The sequence below is a fragment of the Ostrea edulis genome, chromosome 2, assembly GCF_947568905.1.
Source record: "Ostrea edulis chromosome 2, xbOstEdul1.1, whole genome shotgun sequence".
In the NCBI taxonomy this organism is placed as follows: domain Eukaryota; kingdom Metazoa; phylum Mollusca; class Bivalvia; order Ostreida; family Ostreidae; genus Ostrea; species Ostrea edulis.
The window spans coordinates 46,827,149-46,844,571 of record NC_079165.1 but is presented as its reverse complement, the minus strand read 5'-3'; the positions used below and the strand labels follow the sequence as shown (position 1 = coordinate 46,844,571).

General features: G+C 33.3%; 1 protein-coding gene across 27 annotated transcripts in view; it reads left to right on the top strand.

Annotated features, from left to right (window-relative positions):
- LOC130051723 (hemicentin-1-like) overlaps positions 1–17,423 on the top strand; it is a 57,796-nt gene that overhangs the window by 16,920 nt on the left and 23,453 nt on the right. For 9 of the 27 annotated variants that reach the window (XM_056154247.1, XM_056154267.1, XM_056154245.1 and 6 more), the window contains 2 exons: positions 10,108–10,191; positions 11,422–11,486. The gene's annotated coding sequence lies outside the window, so the exon portion shown is untranslated. Of the gene's footprint in view, positions 1–6,520; positions 6,680–7,636; positions 7,756–9,207; positions 9,616–10,107; positions 10,511–11,421; positions 11,487–17,423 lie in introns of those variants that run through there. The other 18 variants (XM_056154269.1, XM_056154259.1, XM_056154265.1 and 15 more) reach the window with 10 other exon arrangements.

The window sequence follows — 17,423 nt, the reverse complement described above, 5'->3', positions numbered from 1 at the left end:
TTGTGTTATGTTGGTTGTCCATGAAAAGACCCTTTCTTTTAATTTTAGTAAATGATCTGATGTGAAAAGGAAACTCTATACAAGATATTTATCTGTTATTTAAGTAAAAAGTATGTCATTATTTATTTCATGAAGGCCATTAACTGCCTTTTTAAGCTTTAAAAGGGTCAAATTGCAAAAGAGAGGACACCAACACTGGTAAAGTTTAAGGAAAATTAGAAATGTTACTGTCTTCATTTAAAAGGCTTGGTCATGGACCATAAAATCATAATTTGTAAATAATTGGTATGAAAATTGCAGAGAAATATAAATGACAGTAGTTCTTGTCATTTTTGAAAATTTGTGGGGGTATGACGTGCGACGTACGCTTCACACCTCTGGCATACTTCATGAGGCACATCGTGAAAAGTATGCTGGTGTGAGGCGTTGCAGTTTATGCCCTCATGTATATTCTTTATATTTACATTCTACTTTCACTTCTGTTAGATTTCCCAGCCATTAGAATAGACATATTTATCAAGATTCACACGCACATTCTTCATAATTGCACTGCATTCATGAGGAAAATCATTACATTTTGTAAAGATTTCATAGGCGAAAACATTAGAAATGTAGCTTAGATATTGTAAAATATATCATTCGAAGTTAGAATTCTTAGTGATGCATGAACATCTGATACATCTTCAAAATTGTAAGATTGTATAAGATATTTACATATACCAGTAGACAGGGGGTAATTTTTTCCCCTTTTTTAAATAAATAGTGAGAAAATTCTCTTTGCAAATTATTTCATTTTTCTGAGTAAAGCATTAAATTGTCATAGGTGATGTAGCCTAGTAGTTAGGATGTGCATCACAACTGTTTCATTCTCGATACTGGCATCATGTCAAAACTAAAATGGTAGACTGCTCCTTTCCTTCACCAAGTGCCTGATACAGTTATATTAGAAGTGAAAGTCACAGGTCTTTTGGATATTGCCTTTAAAATACAAGTCCCTTGTCATGGTAGTTGTTTGCACAATAAAGAACCCTGACTGCTATGATGCTATAAAGCACCATGCACAGGTCATTATTTGGGACACTTCACCTACACCTCTGTATGGGTGAAAAATGCTTGTATTAGAATTATATAAAACAACATACATACATGCAAAGCATAGTACATTTTATGATATAGCTTTAATTGATATTCTGGTTAAGAGAAGTCCGATGCTGTCAATGTTGACTCTGACAGAAATTAAGTATGCTGGAATGTTGTCTGAGAGACTGCATTAATGATATCTTCATGCTAGCTATATTATAGACTCTAAGTTTGTTTGATCATATTCTGAACAGAAATAACAAAAAATATTAATGTTTGAGATATCTCTTCCAAACATGTATTAGCACTTAAATGTGTATAAACGACTCCACAATTATGTGATGTCATATCAAATTCATACACAGATAAACAACCAAGTTAAATGCAGCCATAAAAATTTAATGGGACCTGCCTTGATTTTGCCACTATTCCATTATATGTGGAACATTTTTACTGGAAAGCTGTTAAATCCAAAGGCATGCATCATTAGTTTCTTCCAAAAAAACATACAGCACACAGTCTGATCGTCCTTCAAGGCAACAAGATAAATGGTTTTTTAAAAATGTTATTTTAAAAATCAAAAGAAAAAAGATGTTGATATGTTGATTTCTGAGATATTAAATATTAAAACTGCTGTGTATAGCCAGTCTGATTTCAGATTTGTATAGATGGTTTGAAGTACTAAATATGGTATGATATGGAATGAAATGAACAAGAAATCGGAACACCTTTGAATAATTGATAGCTTATTTTGTTTCCAGATAAAGCCCCTTATTATTATTTGCCGAGATTCACCATAGTTCTTGTTGTATCTTCGTCTCTTACTATTGTTCATGTCCTTCACTATTACTGCTACATGTCATTTGTTTACCATCCAGTAATGCTTCCATAAGTGAGCCTAATCATATAAAAATCAACTCATAGCAATTATATACAAGTTTTAGATTCTAATATTTCATAACTTACAGGATGAACATTTATAAAATTTTGTAAACAGAATAAACATATCTGAAATAATCAGTGTTGAAAATGAACAATAGACTGATAGACCGAGTCTACGTCAAATGGCACTGGTCTATGCCAATTGTAATTGAGATAGACCAAATTTTCTATGCCCATGTTCTAGGTTTAAGCACATATACATTCATAATGCTGTAGCAAATTAAACATTACACAATATATTGATGATAATTTATCCAAATAATGAAATTCATTCTTCATCGGGTCATGTCCTTGCAAGGCACTCTTACGAATGATCTATTTTCCTTTAAGAGGTAATGCTGTCTATGGAATGTCCAGTTGGAGAAATAGGCTGTGAATGTCCTCAAAAAAGTATTTCATAAATATTTACCCTGACTGTAAGAAGTCAGATTCATAAACCATAAAGAGTTTTTCTATTTTTTTTCTGGGTTTTTTTTTGGGGGGGGGGGTGGGGGGGTTGTGTTTGTTTCTAAGATGACACCTGGATCATTGGTGATAAATTTCAAATGGTGAAACTTCCCTTCTCAGGTTCATAGAACATAGTGAAGAAGGAATCCCATCTGAACCTGTCTCTCCTCAAACCAGAGGGCTGTGTTACACATTGCCGAGTTTCTCATGACTTTTTAGCTCACCTGAGCTCAAAGCTGAAGTGAGCTTTTCTGATCGCCTGTTGTCTGTCATCTGTCTGATCTTTTGAATATTCTGAAATAAGTACACAGACAGACAGGATTCACAGATATAGTTATTAGCCATGTTCAACAGCAAACTACACTGTTAGTTATTATCCATGTTCAACAGCAAACTACACTGTTAGTTATTATCCATATTCAACAGCAAACTACACTGTTAGTTATTATCCATGTTCAACAGCAAAAACTACACTGTTAGTTATTATCCATATTCAACAGCAAACTACATTGTTAGTTATTATCCATGTTCAACAGCAAACTACATTGTTATACCCCTATAAAACAGTTCCTATATAACTCCTTACAAAAATAAGTCCAACATTTCGACTGTTCTGGCGACTGTTGGACCGGGAACTGTTAAAATCGACTGTTAAAAAAGACTGTTGGCCGATGACGTCATATGGCGCTAACTCGAGTTATCTTTTCGTGCCGTTTGGATAAAGAGAAATGGCGGATTCACATTTTGCGACAGCAACGGAAGATGAAATTCATTTAATTCTTCAAAGTAGGGACAGCAAGAATATAGAAAAATTATTTGTTCATTTTCTAGAATCAATTGTATAAGATGAAGTTTACCTATTTTTATTTTATTCGTGTTAAAGCTATACGCAAGTCACATGATTCTTGGGTCTGCTGATTTGTTTACGTAATGGCGAGGTTCACTGATCTGACTGGTGATGAAATACAGAATTTAGTTGATGAAAAGCAGAGCAGATACACGAAATATATAATTATCAATTAGGATATTGGGTATGTTTTCTTTTAAACTAGTGGAATCGGTGATAAATGTACGCAATCACACTGTCCTGTTTAAAGTCAACAAACCATGTTCATCTAGTAAAAACAACCTAAAAATGAAGATGTATAACAAAACAGTTATTGACTGGGTCCTCGGACAACAGTTGTTTTGTTTGACCCTCGAACGGATCGGTTGCCCTCAGCCTACGGCTTCGGGCAACAGACCCGTTCTCGGGTCAAACAAAACAGCTGTTGTCCTCGAACCCCGTCAATAACTGTGTACTGTTAGTTATTATCCATATTCAACAGCAAACTACACTGTTAGTTATTATCCATATTCAACAGCAAACTACACTGTTAGTTATTATCCATATTCAACAGCAAACTACACTGTTAGTTATTATCCATATTCAACAGCAAACTACACTGTTAGTTATTATCCATGTTCAACAGCAAACTACGCTGTTAGTTATTAGGTTTGATGTTGACTGTCTACGGAAATATATTGGGTTAATCAAGCCCACAGATGGTAAGGCATATGGGCTTGAAAAACTTGATGAATTTGCGTAGATGGTGAGTAACAAACCTAATACTTGTTACTATTTTATTTTGTTGAGGCCCATACCACAACAGAAGAGTTACAAATCTGTCTCAAGTTCTGCAGTGTCTGCAATATTACTGGCTATGTTTTTGCTACTATACGTCTGTAGAATGTTTTTATAGCATTTTATCCATTGACAGAGGACATTCTAGTCTGAGGTAAAGTAATATTAGATATTAGGGTTGTCTTTGGCAGCTTGCAATGCTGAGTCTTTATTACTGCACGCTGTAGGTAGTGCTCTTTATTAAGATGTGAGTTGAGAATTTGTTGTGCAAAACTTTAGATATGACACAGGTAGCAAACCTTATTATATGTAAGACATCACTTATATTATTTCCTTCTTTTTATAGACTTCATGTTGTTTCCCTGAGATAAAACTTCTCCAGAAAAAAAAAACCAATCAGATATGAATAACTGGGTAATCCAGTCCTGTGTTTTAGAATTTAATGTATTCTCATATCTCGTAATGACTCGTGAATCATAAGCATTCATCTAACAATTTTGCAAGTTTGATACAAAAAGATATGTATACCATAAAATTTTTGGTGTTTTCTGCTATTTCACAAGTAAACACATAGGGATCTCTTTGTCTGTTTTGCTGTCTGTCAGGAGCCAAACATGCAATACACATTTTATCTGAAGACAAGTTGTTTTACAACTAAGGCTGGTGGTATACTATATATGTGGAAATAACAGCAACACTCTTTCCATGGAAGTTCATCAAACATGTTGACTTTGCTGTTGAAAATTTGAAATCATTCAATTCTTTAATCTAGTTTTATCTCTGAATTAGCAGAATTAGTTATTGGTAGACTTACTGAAAAGGAAATTTGTATTTATTCTTCTGACATGGACAAACAAGCAGCAGATAAGCCATTGATGACACAAGAAGCAGACGGGAATTCTCTGCTTGTGAGATCATGATATGTATTGGGTTGATTTTACACTTGACAAGCCCCATCATTTGCATATAATAGAAAACTTGCAGTATGAAAATTTAAGATCAGTGGATATCTGTTATGACAAAGAAAATTATTAGGGAAGGGGTGTTCTCAAATTGATAATGCTAACTAATGAAGTTACCATAAGAATATATCAAATATTTATTTTGATATTTTGAAATTTATTATTAAAGACAAAGGTGACAGAGGATCAAATGAAATGATTAGTGTTATGGGCATTTCTTATCATCAGCATTTACACACACCCTCTGTAAGCTGTGAAATAGTCCGATTTTATCATTGTAACTGTATGTGTCCACAGATAAGGAAGTTAAACACTGATAAGTTATCTGCCCTTTTTCCAATTGTTATCTACCCTTGGTTGGAGAAGTGTCCTTATGATCTACATGGCTGTTAAGGATGGGTGTGATATCGATTGTTTGTGTGGGTCATGCGTAGTCTGAAAACTCGGTCTTCTTTTTTATGGGAAAGTACTTTAACTTTAATGTTAAATCATCTTCTAAATCAAAGGATAGATTTGTGTGCATAGAAAATGAAAAATGCTCAATGAATAATAAATTTGATAAAAATACAAGGTTTAGAAGATGTATGAAAATAGTGCATCCTATAATTGATTTTAAACATTGCAAATAAATTGTTTTTCAGAATATCTAAGCAGATACAAAGATAGTATGTAATATTTTCTTGTTTGAAATTCAGTAGTTTTTTGCACTGTGTGAATTGCATTAGTTCCAGTGAAATTCTGAACGGAGTAATTGGTTTGTGACAAATATAAATTTATATCCTGGTGGGATTCAAGCTTTATCTATTAGATCAAGTTATTTCTAATCAACCACTCTTATCTTTTCTCAATAGTTGCAGATTTATCATAGCAAAGTCAGTTACCAAAAATATTTGTAAGAATGAAGAAAACTTGATCATTCTTCAGATCCAAAGCAAAATATGTAGGTCTTGAAAGTCGATGCTTATATCTATGTCCAGTAAAATAAAATTTCCAGTATAGGATAATTTCACAAGCCCATCCTTTGGTTTAATATTTATATAGATAATCTACACTTTTTATATAGATAATCTACACTTTTTAAAAGTTTCCTCATGTCATTCTTATAATGCCTGTAAGAGTATATCGACGTGACTTGTACTAACAGAATCTTCACACATGTACATCACAGAATAGCTGGATATGAAGAGTAGCTGTTCAGTTTCCCAAAACGTAGTGACAGGACATTTTGAATCCCTAATCTAAAACATTATCTCATGTCAGGTGCCTTTTTGATAGATCCCAGTCTTTTGGATACAACTTTTGATACACATCTGACACAGAAAATTGTGCAAATTTTTCATCAGAGAAGAAATTTTGGATGAAATGAATTTTTTAAAACTTGAATCTTTTCGGAAATCTTGATAAGATACGGGGAATTCTGGTACAAATGATGAGATGTTGATCTGCACCGCAGGACGTCCTAGCTTGCAAAATAAGATTCAGGTGATAGTATCAATGGTAATGTTACTGCAATTCCACTCAAAAAGTTTATAAACAGCGTTATCAGCCCGGCTGACGAATATTGGCTCAAAAGAATGAGAATACTCCCAGCAAAAAGGTTTAGGATTAAATTAAGCTGAAAACAGTAAGTATAAAGTTGTTTTTGGAAGTTTTGTTTTCCTAAATTTCATATTTTGTATACAATATTTCAGTGCTCACTTAACACTGATGAAAAGTGATGATACATTTGGCATGAAAGATTTATTTCTACACATTTTGAAGATGTTGAAAGCTTGGAGAATAATTGGTCTAGATTGATTGGTGCTATCCTCTGTCCATTTCCAAAGTATAGTGGGGGTTTTTCCTGATGATTTGTGGCAGCTCAATTCAAAGTGCAATGAAAAGTTGAAAAGTGATTACAGTGTGCTGCTTTATGTATACACAATATTACCTTTATATTTTCTGTTTTGGGATTTATCTCTATTTCCTTAATATTAGAGTAAAGCAATTAGAAGTTTAAAGCTTTTGCAAAAAACAGGGTCACTGAATGCAGGGCCCAGGGAGGATTTTGAAAAGAGGATCACATGGTCTTGATTTGGTCTTTTGAGTTTGATAATCATGCAAAGATACTGGTACCTATTGAGGTGCGAATTTTCAATACTGAAAATTTTAAGTGGCCAATTTCGATTAATAATGATCATTATTAACATCCTGTGATATACATGTATAAACCATTCAGAAAATTGAGATCCCTTCTATTGCAGTGAACTTTAATTGGTGTTGGAAATTTAAGATAAAGTGTTAGAATTATATAAGGAAGATTTTGAGTAGGTGAGCAGTATAAACACATGATTGAGACACTGGTACACAAAAGAATGATAGCAATAAGAAAGCACATAATTATATGTTAAATGATTTTTTTGTGTGTATGAATTATCATCTTGTCATTTGCCATGGTTGAGGTTAGAAATCAAAACATCTGAAGAACAGATCTCCTGGCTTTTATTTAAGGGATAATATAGCTTCACTGTGCAGGAAATATTTTACAGCTTAATTGATTATAATTTAGATATCATTTTCAAGCTCTATACTCAGCTAACAGAAGGTATTCACTAGTGCTTGGCTTCTTACTGATGTTGGACCTATACAATTTTGTTGACTGATCTTCAAGGATTACATAGTATGCGAGTCACAAAAACTTCCACTTCCTGACAATACTGGGTGATAGTGCTTATATCCTTGTGATGTTTTTATTACAGAATTTAGACAAAATTTACAATTTTATTACAGTAAGACTTCATATTTGAGGTGTTGCATGTTTGCTCTCATCTTTTTGTTTGTCTAATTCATTGAATTTCACTATTCAAAACCATAAATACAGATGAAAAGACAAGGTGGTTTAATAATCCTTTTGGAAATCTTAGAAAAAATATTGCACCAATTTCACCATTTTTACCTGGGTTATTCACAGTGGTATTGCAAGGGACATGCTAATCTCAGAGCTTAAGAACAGACTTTTTAATTTCTTTATTGTCCCAAGTGTAAGTTGTTTATTTTGAAATTACAATAGCCCAATGAATTATAACACTCAATAAATTCCACCTTTATTGTCCCCTCAGGACTTGATTGGGGAAACTTGTCTTATGTCATAAAAGTATAAGAGAACCTTTAATGAGATAGACAGGTCAACCTGTATAGATGTATTCATATGTTTCTTCACATAGCCATACTCTGATTGCTCATTGTTCCCAGAAAGAGCTTTGCATCATGTGGAGTAAGGTAGAGTCTAAAATGGCATTATAACTCTGTGTGGATAATGACAGACCTATGGCCTAAGTATTAGCTTTCCTTCTCTGCTATTGGGGACAAAAGTGTTAGGTGTTTTGATGCAAGGTGTGGAAAAAGCAACAGGAGATTGGATTAGGTGAGAACAGTAAATGGGTTGGGTTGTTTTTCTAACTGCCTTAATCCTTGTCATTGGTCACTAGGAAGTAGCTAAAATTTGGATTGAAATTTGGAATATTGTTGGTGTTCCTTTTCAAAATCATGATTGTGTGGTATCATTACAGTGAATATAGATGGTGATGATGATCAAAATTGAAATGTCAATATGATGCATATATTTAGGTTACAATGTAAATTGGGGAGGGGGTATATATTTTGAGATATGGCCTGTTAACAATCTGTAATAAATGTGTAATATTTGTAACAATTTGGAATTGGAGCATAAAAGTGAAAGGGCTTTAGCAAAAACATTATGATGACTAAATTTTCCTGATAATCTAAATTTTGCCACAGGAACATGTTTTTCCAGGCAACACTCTGCATGAGTAGAAAAGGGAAGATTTTAGATTAGAGTTGAATTTCAGATAAAATTCAGAAGCTTTAATCTTGAACAAGCAGACACTAGAATATATGTGCAGGTTTTTCTACAGAATATGTATTTCCTTACAGGAGGAGCAGGATTTTTATCTGGTAGCACATATTTTCTGTGAACCTTTATCACAACTTTAACATTCTTGCAGTCTTGAGATGGAAGTCATATAGGGAGAAAGAAATAAATGTCCATTTCTTGTTTCTCAGTGAAGTGCCACTACTTTTTATTGAAGAAAAAGTGTCTAAAAATGCTCAATGCACAGCTCCGATTTGTAATCCTTTATCTAAGGTAGTCAGTCTCTAACCCACACGTAGGTCTTGTCTTTACATAATTTCTTTGCTATGAACACGCAAAAGTGTTTTAGTTTTGTTTTGTTTTTTTTCTTTTTCTTTTTGAAGTTCATGAAAATCTTTCATAACCTAGATATGACGATTAAATAATTCATAAGTAAATAATATTAGCAGTAGATTAGGGACAAAAAGGCACTGCAGTTCTTTGAAGTGTTAAAAACTATGATTTTCTGAAGGAAGGGAGTAATTCCTGACACCGGAGAACAGTGGTGGACACCTTAGCGATGGACATACGAGTGATCTGCCAATACTTGTTACAAAGTTCTGTTACCTGCGATCAACATTTTTGTTTCTTCTGACTAAATCATCAGAGAAGCTATTCTACGTTGATGTTTTTGTGTCATTTTGTGATATGTATGTGTCAACCTTTGATCCTGGTGTAATGTAGGGCAGGTGTAAATATGTACACAAACAAACATGTCCATGATAAGTGTACAGACAAAGGCGTTGTACAAGTCTGAGTACCTGATATCTTCTACAGAAAAAGTTCTCTCTCAATGTACAAGTCTGAGTACCTGATATCTTCTACAGAAAAAGTTCTCTCTCATTGTACAAGTCTGAGTACCTGATATCTTCTACAGAAAAAGTTCTCTCTCATCTATTTCCATGCAAACAAAAACATAGTAAAATATCAAAAGGGAGCATGGGCTTTAAGTCTTGTGATTTTTACTACATACTAGTGTAAGAGACACTGGCGATATCATGTGTCTTGTAAATTTTACTTTTACTGTGTTATGATAAAGGAAAGTTCATCTCGAGGTATGAATTTGAGACCAAACTTCCAGTTTTCAGACATTAATATATGATAATTCATGTAAATGACTGTCATTTTCATTTTTTCTGCAGCGAGTGGTCTCTGTGCACCCTTAACTGTCAATCAGACTCCATCTGCCCAATCATCGATCTCCGTGGCGCACAGGTAAACCCCAGGTAAGCAGAACACTTATTGTACAGGCAGCTGGTCAGCTCCTACAGTACCATGGCTGTTTAATGCCTCCTAATCTCCAGAACTTTTATCTGAGGGATTTTTATTAGCCACAACATTTAGTCCTGTAATTGACAGTTTGTATATGTGGAAGTGGTGATCTCTACACTCTGTGGTAAACTGGAGTATTCGCCGATTCGTTATCAAATTAAGGAATTTAATGATAGGTGCTGAATGGATTAAATTTTTGGGATGTTCATATATGTATCTTATGGATATACAATTTATAGAGGAAGACAATTTTCTTTAAAACTTTGTGATCAGGTGAGAGGATATTTATAGATAATTATGACACACTGTGTATGGAGTATATCTCTTGCAATATTCTGTGTTATCACAGTACACTGACATTGTCGTATATGGATGTGAAACAGGCTGTAGATATTTTCTTTATTTAAACTTGCTAAATTACCTCTACATAGATTGTGAATTTTACCATTTTTCAAAATATAACGAAGTCATAAATTGTTTATACATTTGTAACTGTCATATTCCCCAAAGTTTTCTTACTCATTACATAAAATTATAATGATAATTAATAACTGTCACCAAAAATATTTAGCTATCAGCAAAACATTGAAAATGTATATGTTTTCCCTTTTACTAAGACAGTCAAGTTTGACACCTAACCTTTTTATTAAAAAACTGCCCAGTATTGTTGTCATTCATGCCAACAATTAGTTGACTTTTTATCAGGGAAAAACATACAGACAAGGGCTTTAATAAATTTTCTGTCAACTGAAGATTTTGAACAAGGAGACAGAGATGTAGATGTGTGTCTTTCTGAGAAAGGTTGGAAAAGTGAATAAAAAGAAAACAAGATCATGGCAGGTCGGCTTTCTCCACGTTTTTGACAGCAGTTTCACTTGTCTAGTTGAGGTCCAGAGCACTGATGGACATGCACATGGCTTGTTGTTCATTTGAGATACAGCACAGTTTCATTTTGGTTGCATTGAATCTAAAATGTTCCAATTCTCCAGTGCAAGGTTGATTATTTCAGAGATCTGTTGTAAGTAAATCAAAAACTGAAAAGTGGCAGCATGAGGTACAGTCAAAAATACACCATGACAACATGGAGGTCTGTAGATGTTCTTGATTTATACCGGGATATTATTATTTTATAAAGCTTAGTGAACATATTTCATTATTATTTATTGTGCTTCTTCAATTTGTAGCATAATCAACCTAAGTTTGAAGAGCCAGCATCATTTCTGCTTCTCACAGACAGTTGAATAGAAAGGTAATCTCAATTAATTAGAAAGAGTAAATATTGGGATAGTAAATAATCATAGCCAGGCCCCTCAGTGTGTTTTGTACACAGTCACTGTCTATAAACCATTGGTGGTCTCTTGGTGGTTTTGTTATCAGCTTGTACTATCTTGACCATAGTTTGATAATGTGACAAAATTAATGATATCATATTCAGATAATCATTTTAAAGGTGATATAAATATAGGAATTGATGTCATTTTTCTTGGTACAGATAACAAAACACTTCCTCCAGGGTTTATTAAATTTTCAAGTTTTCAAATTGAGCCTGTAGATGTCTATTTAAAAGTAAGAGATGTCCTTGGCTCATACCAGGAGAAATGTCAGTTTACAAGTCAACAATTCATGTCTGTAGTATTTATTGAATGGAAGAAATTGGAACAAAGCACTCAGTTGTATGCCACAACAATTTACCCTAAAATGGCAGCCTTAAATCGGCTTTGTTTACTGTTTTTCCAAACTTTAATTATCAAAGAGGTACACGCAATCATTACAAAGGTGTACATTCTGATAAAGTAATTAAGCATGAAACAATTGAAGGTTTTTATCCCACACACTTATAAGAAAGTCTGGTTTTGCGTTGTGTTCAATATTTAATCGAAATAACTGCATGCAACCAAATGATATTGACAAGCAATGACTTAATGCTGAGTCAAAATCAAACTTCTCTTGAGGATAGGTTAAATACAGGGGTATAGTGAAATATATCAAACTGTTTTAAATAGACATTAAATTATTACCACACCCAGAAGCAGAATAAATGGGCCTTGCACGATTGATGTATTCTTGTGTCTCCAGTAAGTTTGCTTTCAATGATTTAATATCAAAGTTTAATTTCTCAGATATATAATGTGACCAACCAATTCAAGCTAACGATATAATAGATGACCTTATAAACTTGATCTGTATTCAAAAAACTTTTTCATTTTTGTGTAAAATGTGTATGTTCATTGACAGAAAATATGTCCACTGACAATCAAAAGCCAGATATTACAGGTATTATATTAGAAGTAAAACTCCCCTTCATGTGTGAAAAAATGAGAAAGGCGGGATTTGACAATTTGTCGTGGAATCTGTATATAGGAAAGTTTCACAGCTGCTACCATGCTGTATGTAATCAATGCAAGGAAAATATTAACTGGCAATCGGATAAAACTAGTATGACAAGAACTGTTTCACCCACAGACTGGAATTATATGTGATATTCAGGACAAATTTAATCTTCCAGAATTATTGCACCTTTTCAAGAATTTCTTAAGCTATATTTCTGATGTGATTAAAATATTTCAGATATTATATTTAACTCCCAATTACAACATGAGAAATACACATTAATATTTTTAGTGAATTTGAGATAAATTGGAGAAACTAGAGAACATGACCTGTCATACTTTATATATGGAAACAAAATCAGTTGCAGCATTGTGATTGGCTGATAGATGTCATCATCATAGTAATTTTTGTGGGCATCACCTAGAATGAATATTTCCAGATATTTATCATAAATGCATCCTAATAAACTTTTTATACACTATGAATAAGTAATGTTGATTTAATGAGGTGTTGATTAATATAGCTTTTATATAGATTTAAAAATGAAAGTAAAATGACTATGAAATTCTTAAGGTAGATGTCTTGTATCAAACTATTGAATAGTAATGTGATCATTTATAGATATAGAATAATTTGAAGTTTTAACAGATTTTTTTTAGTTGGGTCTCATCTTGGAGTTGGATAAGTTTCAGTCTCCGGACAATAGTGTTTTTGTGTGTGTTGACAAGAATGTTTTATGAAAAAGGGCACTGAATCATTTAATCTGAGACTGGTAAATCCCTGGTACACCCATATCCCATACATCATTTAATACAGTTTACCATTTAAACTCCCCGATATTTCTTTTCTCCAAACATTGAAAAAAGCTCACAAAACAGTTTGAAATATTCTTCTCAGTGGGATGGGAGTTTCTTTTCTTGGACCATCTTCGAAATTCAAAAGTTAAACCAACACTATTGTAAGGACATAGAATTCTGTCTTGATGACCCTTTTTAGGTGTTCAACAAAACTATTATCCCTTGTTTGTATGTTTGCTTAAATGTGTGACAGACCATTTTCCCTCATTATGGTGGCCCCTCATGAGGATTCAGAAGTATTAGCCATCAGGAAAAGTCCCTATCTTCCTTTTCAAGCATTTTATTTCAGCAATTTTCCTTCTTATCAAGTGATAAAGAGATTTGTTGTGCAGGACTAATATTGAAATTGATCACATAAATCTTGGGAAAGGAAATAGATTGAATTTGAATACACATGTTTTAGTTGACAAGAAAAGTTTATTGTGGGCCTCTGTAATAGCATATCCCTGCACTTCTTAGAATTATAAATTACTGCAATATTGAATCATATAATTATACCATTGTTCAAGGCGGCTTCATAAATTGATGCACTTGATAAATCCCAAACTTGGTTTCTTTTGCAATTTCACTGAACTCTTACTGGGGTTGTGAACTGCAAGGTGTTTTAATATAATATTAGATTGATAAATCAGATGATTGTAGTAATGTGAAGTTTAAGGTATCCTGGAGCTCTCAGGAGATACATTGAAGTCAAGCAGGACAAACACTCTTTAGATTTTATGATCTGCAGAAATAATTTTGATACCATTGATGAATGTCTGCAGCTGTTCTTCAATGTCTTGATAACTTTGGGGGTATAGATTGATATCACCAAGCCTTATCCTATAGAGTTGCAACTTGCAAAAATTTAGGTTGGTTCTTTTTTTATAAGTTATCAAAACTTTCGACAGAACAGACTGGAGTGTGTAACTGAAGTATTAGAATCTTGCTGGAATTGGGGATTTAGACCAGATTTACATGAATCAAGATCTTTTTTGATTTAAAAAAGTAAATAATTCAAAATAAATTCTTTTATCTATCAATTAATGACCATGTTTAATTTTCTAATGTAACCTGAATATAAGGTCAGATTTTCCTCCTTACCCTGTGGGAATATGTTTAATAGGAAGACAATATTATTTTTGCACCAGCAGGACATACTAACATTTTGACCAGACAGATGACCGATAACGAGATAATCATGTTCTTAGTGATGCAAATAAATGAAGCTATGTGAAACTGGTAACCACCATTGGGAGTCATGATTACAAGGGGAGATTACTCTGGAACTGGGCTATCATAGCAAAATGTGATTATCTTTCAGAGGTAGAATACAAAGGGACTATTAGATTTCAAACCAAGCTCACAAAATGAATCCAGTGTTTATGATGTGTAGCAAGTTTATATCTTTTATCAAAGTCACAAGATACTGTGTCACAAATAATTACTTTTTAGAGAAAGGTTGCCATTAAATGGAAATTAATAGTGAACACTAGCTGTGTCTATTGGGAGTGGTATCAGGTTTGATTTTATTCTGATGTCATGATGGCCTCATAATCTTTAGCTGTTAGATTAGATATTGTGTCATCAGCAGGAGTATGTGTCTCCATGGCAATAAGAGAAAATTGACAAGATTTGATCCTGAGTTCAGTAGGTGTGCTGATTACTGTTTTTCATTGTGATGCTTACTCAGGTATACAGGTGAATCAGATGTAGGGGGCTGTTACAACCTCATATTGGTCAAATATTTCTCCACCTTTTCCCTGTACCTAAACAGGATGGGAGCTACCCACTACTTCAGATACACTGTCCAGCTCAATAGTAACTAGACTAAAAGCCATCTGATTATCTAGATATTTAATGCTAAAATCACATGTAATTATTTTTACAGAGATTTCATGGAATAGCATTCTATTAATTTTCCTCTGAACTGGTGTGTGTCTTTTTATATGGCATTTGATCAGTGTGACATGAAGGGAGCCAGCAAAGGATTAGAGATGTAGGGATTGTAGTTAGGGTGCCCAATCTTTTCTGGCAGTGGAGGGGAAAATGAAGTTGTTGCTATTAAAGGGATGATTTCAGAAGATGACTGTGTCCTTATTGTGGTGTATTGCTACATAGGTGTCAATATCTCCCTAAGGCTGAACCACAGGCATGCCCAACTCCAATTACAATTAACTATGTCACACCATGTGACTCAGTGTTAAAAAAAAAACCTCTTGTATAATCAGGATGAAGCATATTTTGAGCAAACTATATTCCACTTGTGGATTAAGTATATTTTTTTCTTGAGCTGAGCAGGCCAGACCTGTACATCAGATTGCTTATATAATAGCAGCCTATTACATAGGTTATGCTGCTCTTGCAAGTGTATGTGTCAAGATGCAGATATGTTGGATGATTAAATCATATAAGTGATCTTAAATCACCTGGTAGTTATTTTTTATATATAGATTCTGCATTATTCAAATATTGCTCAGGTACTGTACATCAGCAGGGCTACATTCTTCAAGTATTTACGAATATTAGTTGTAAGTGAAAGAAAATGTTAGAATTCTTGGAAGCTTGATAAGATTTGTAACACAGCCTTAGCCAATTAGTTGACCATGGGAAGTTTATGGACAATCCAGAGATCTTTGAAGGCAGTTGAATAAATATTTTGCTGGCTGAAATCTAGAAAACCTTGTAGATTGATCAATACATTTATGTGCAAGCTGTCTGTGGTAAGAGAATAAAGGGGTGTGGCCAAGTTTGCAGGTAGAAATTTGTTAGCTCTGGAACTTGTTAATGATGTTGAAAGATGGGAAAACTATTAGTTTTGCATTGCCACATTATATGAAAAGTTATATTGATCCCATGAACAACCTGGAATTTATTTTACTGCAAATATTATAGATTGTACAGGTCGGGTTGCTGAGTGAAATTTCTTTGATGGAAATTACAAATTCTTGTATTTCATATGCTGGTGAAAGAAATGTTATAAATACGTTCATGTCCTTAATAATTTCATAAATGTTTTATAATGAACTGTATGTTACCAACTTACCAGATGAATGTGCTAATAAGAAATGATTTGGTTGTCATAGCATTCAAAACAGTTTTCATCTAACATCCTCAATATCTGGACAATTATGACTTTTGAGTGAATGGTTTCATTTACTGGTACAGCTCAGATATTGAAAACAGATAGAGGAATTATTGCATGAGGAGGTCATTTCCCCTTTTGACCCCCAATCAGAATCTGCATTGGACATGCAATAAACAGTTGAACAGAAGGCATGATGTGTAATGATTGACAACTATGATGAATGTCCGTCATTTACAGCTCATTGGACAGACAAACTTTTTATTGGTGATCAGAACTTCTGGATATATTGACGAGGTTGCACACAATTAGAGGTGTTTTTTTTCTTCTTGATGGAATTCTCAGATTACATATACCAGTTTTTGCAGGCATTAATGTAAGTTTCCTCTTTTTTATATCTGTTTAGCCATATATGATTTGTGAAGTGTTTCAAAATAACATTGAAATAATATGTATATGATTTTGTTTAGGAGGAGGGAGTAATAAAAAAAATATTGATGACCTATTCACACCACATATTAAAATGTACCCTGAATTTTGTTAAAAATGTGTTCTAAATGATTTTGTTTAGGAAAAGGGGGGTAATAAAAAATGATGACCTATTAACACTATATCAAATGTATGCCGATCGAATTTTGTTTTGAAAAATTTCAACAGTTGAAATATGAAATAGGATGTCAAAAAAAATTTATTTGAAGTTTTAAGTGTGTTTTACATATAGACCAACTGTTTGTCATTAAGGGATGAGTTAATTTGATGTTATACTTGAATTCAACTTCTTAATTTAAAAAAAAAATTCAAATGCTGATTAGTTCAATGTTTTCAATATGAAGTATCTTACTTTATATATGTATTGAAGTTTGATTTTGTGGTAAATTTACAGAAATCTGTCACACTACAGCCACTTTAAGGGGAAAAACCAAACTTGTAAACA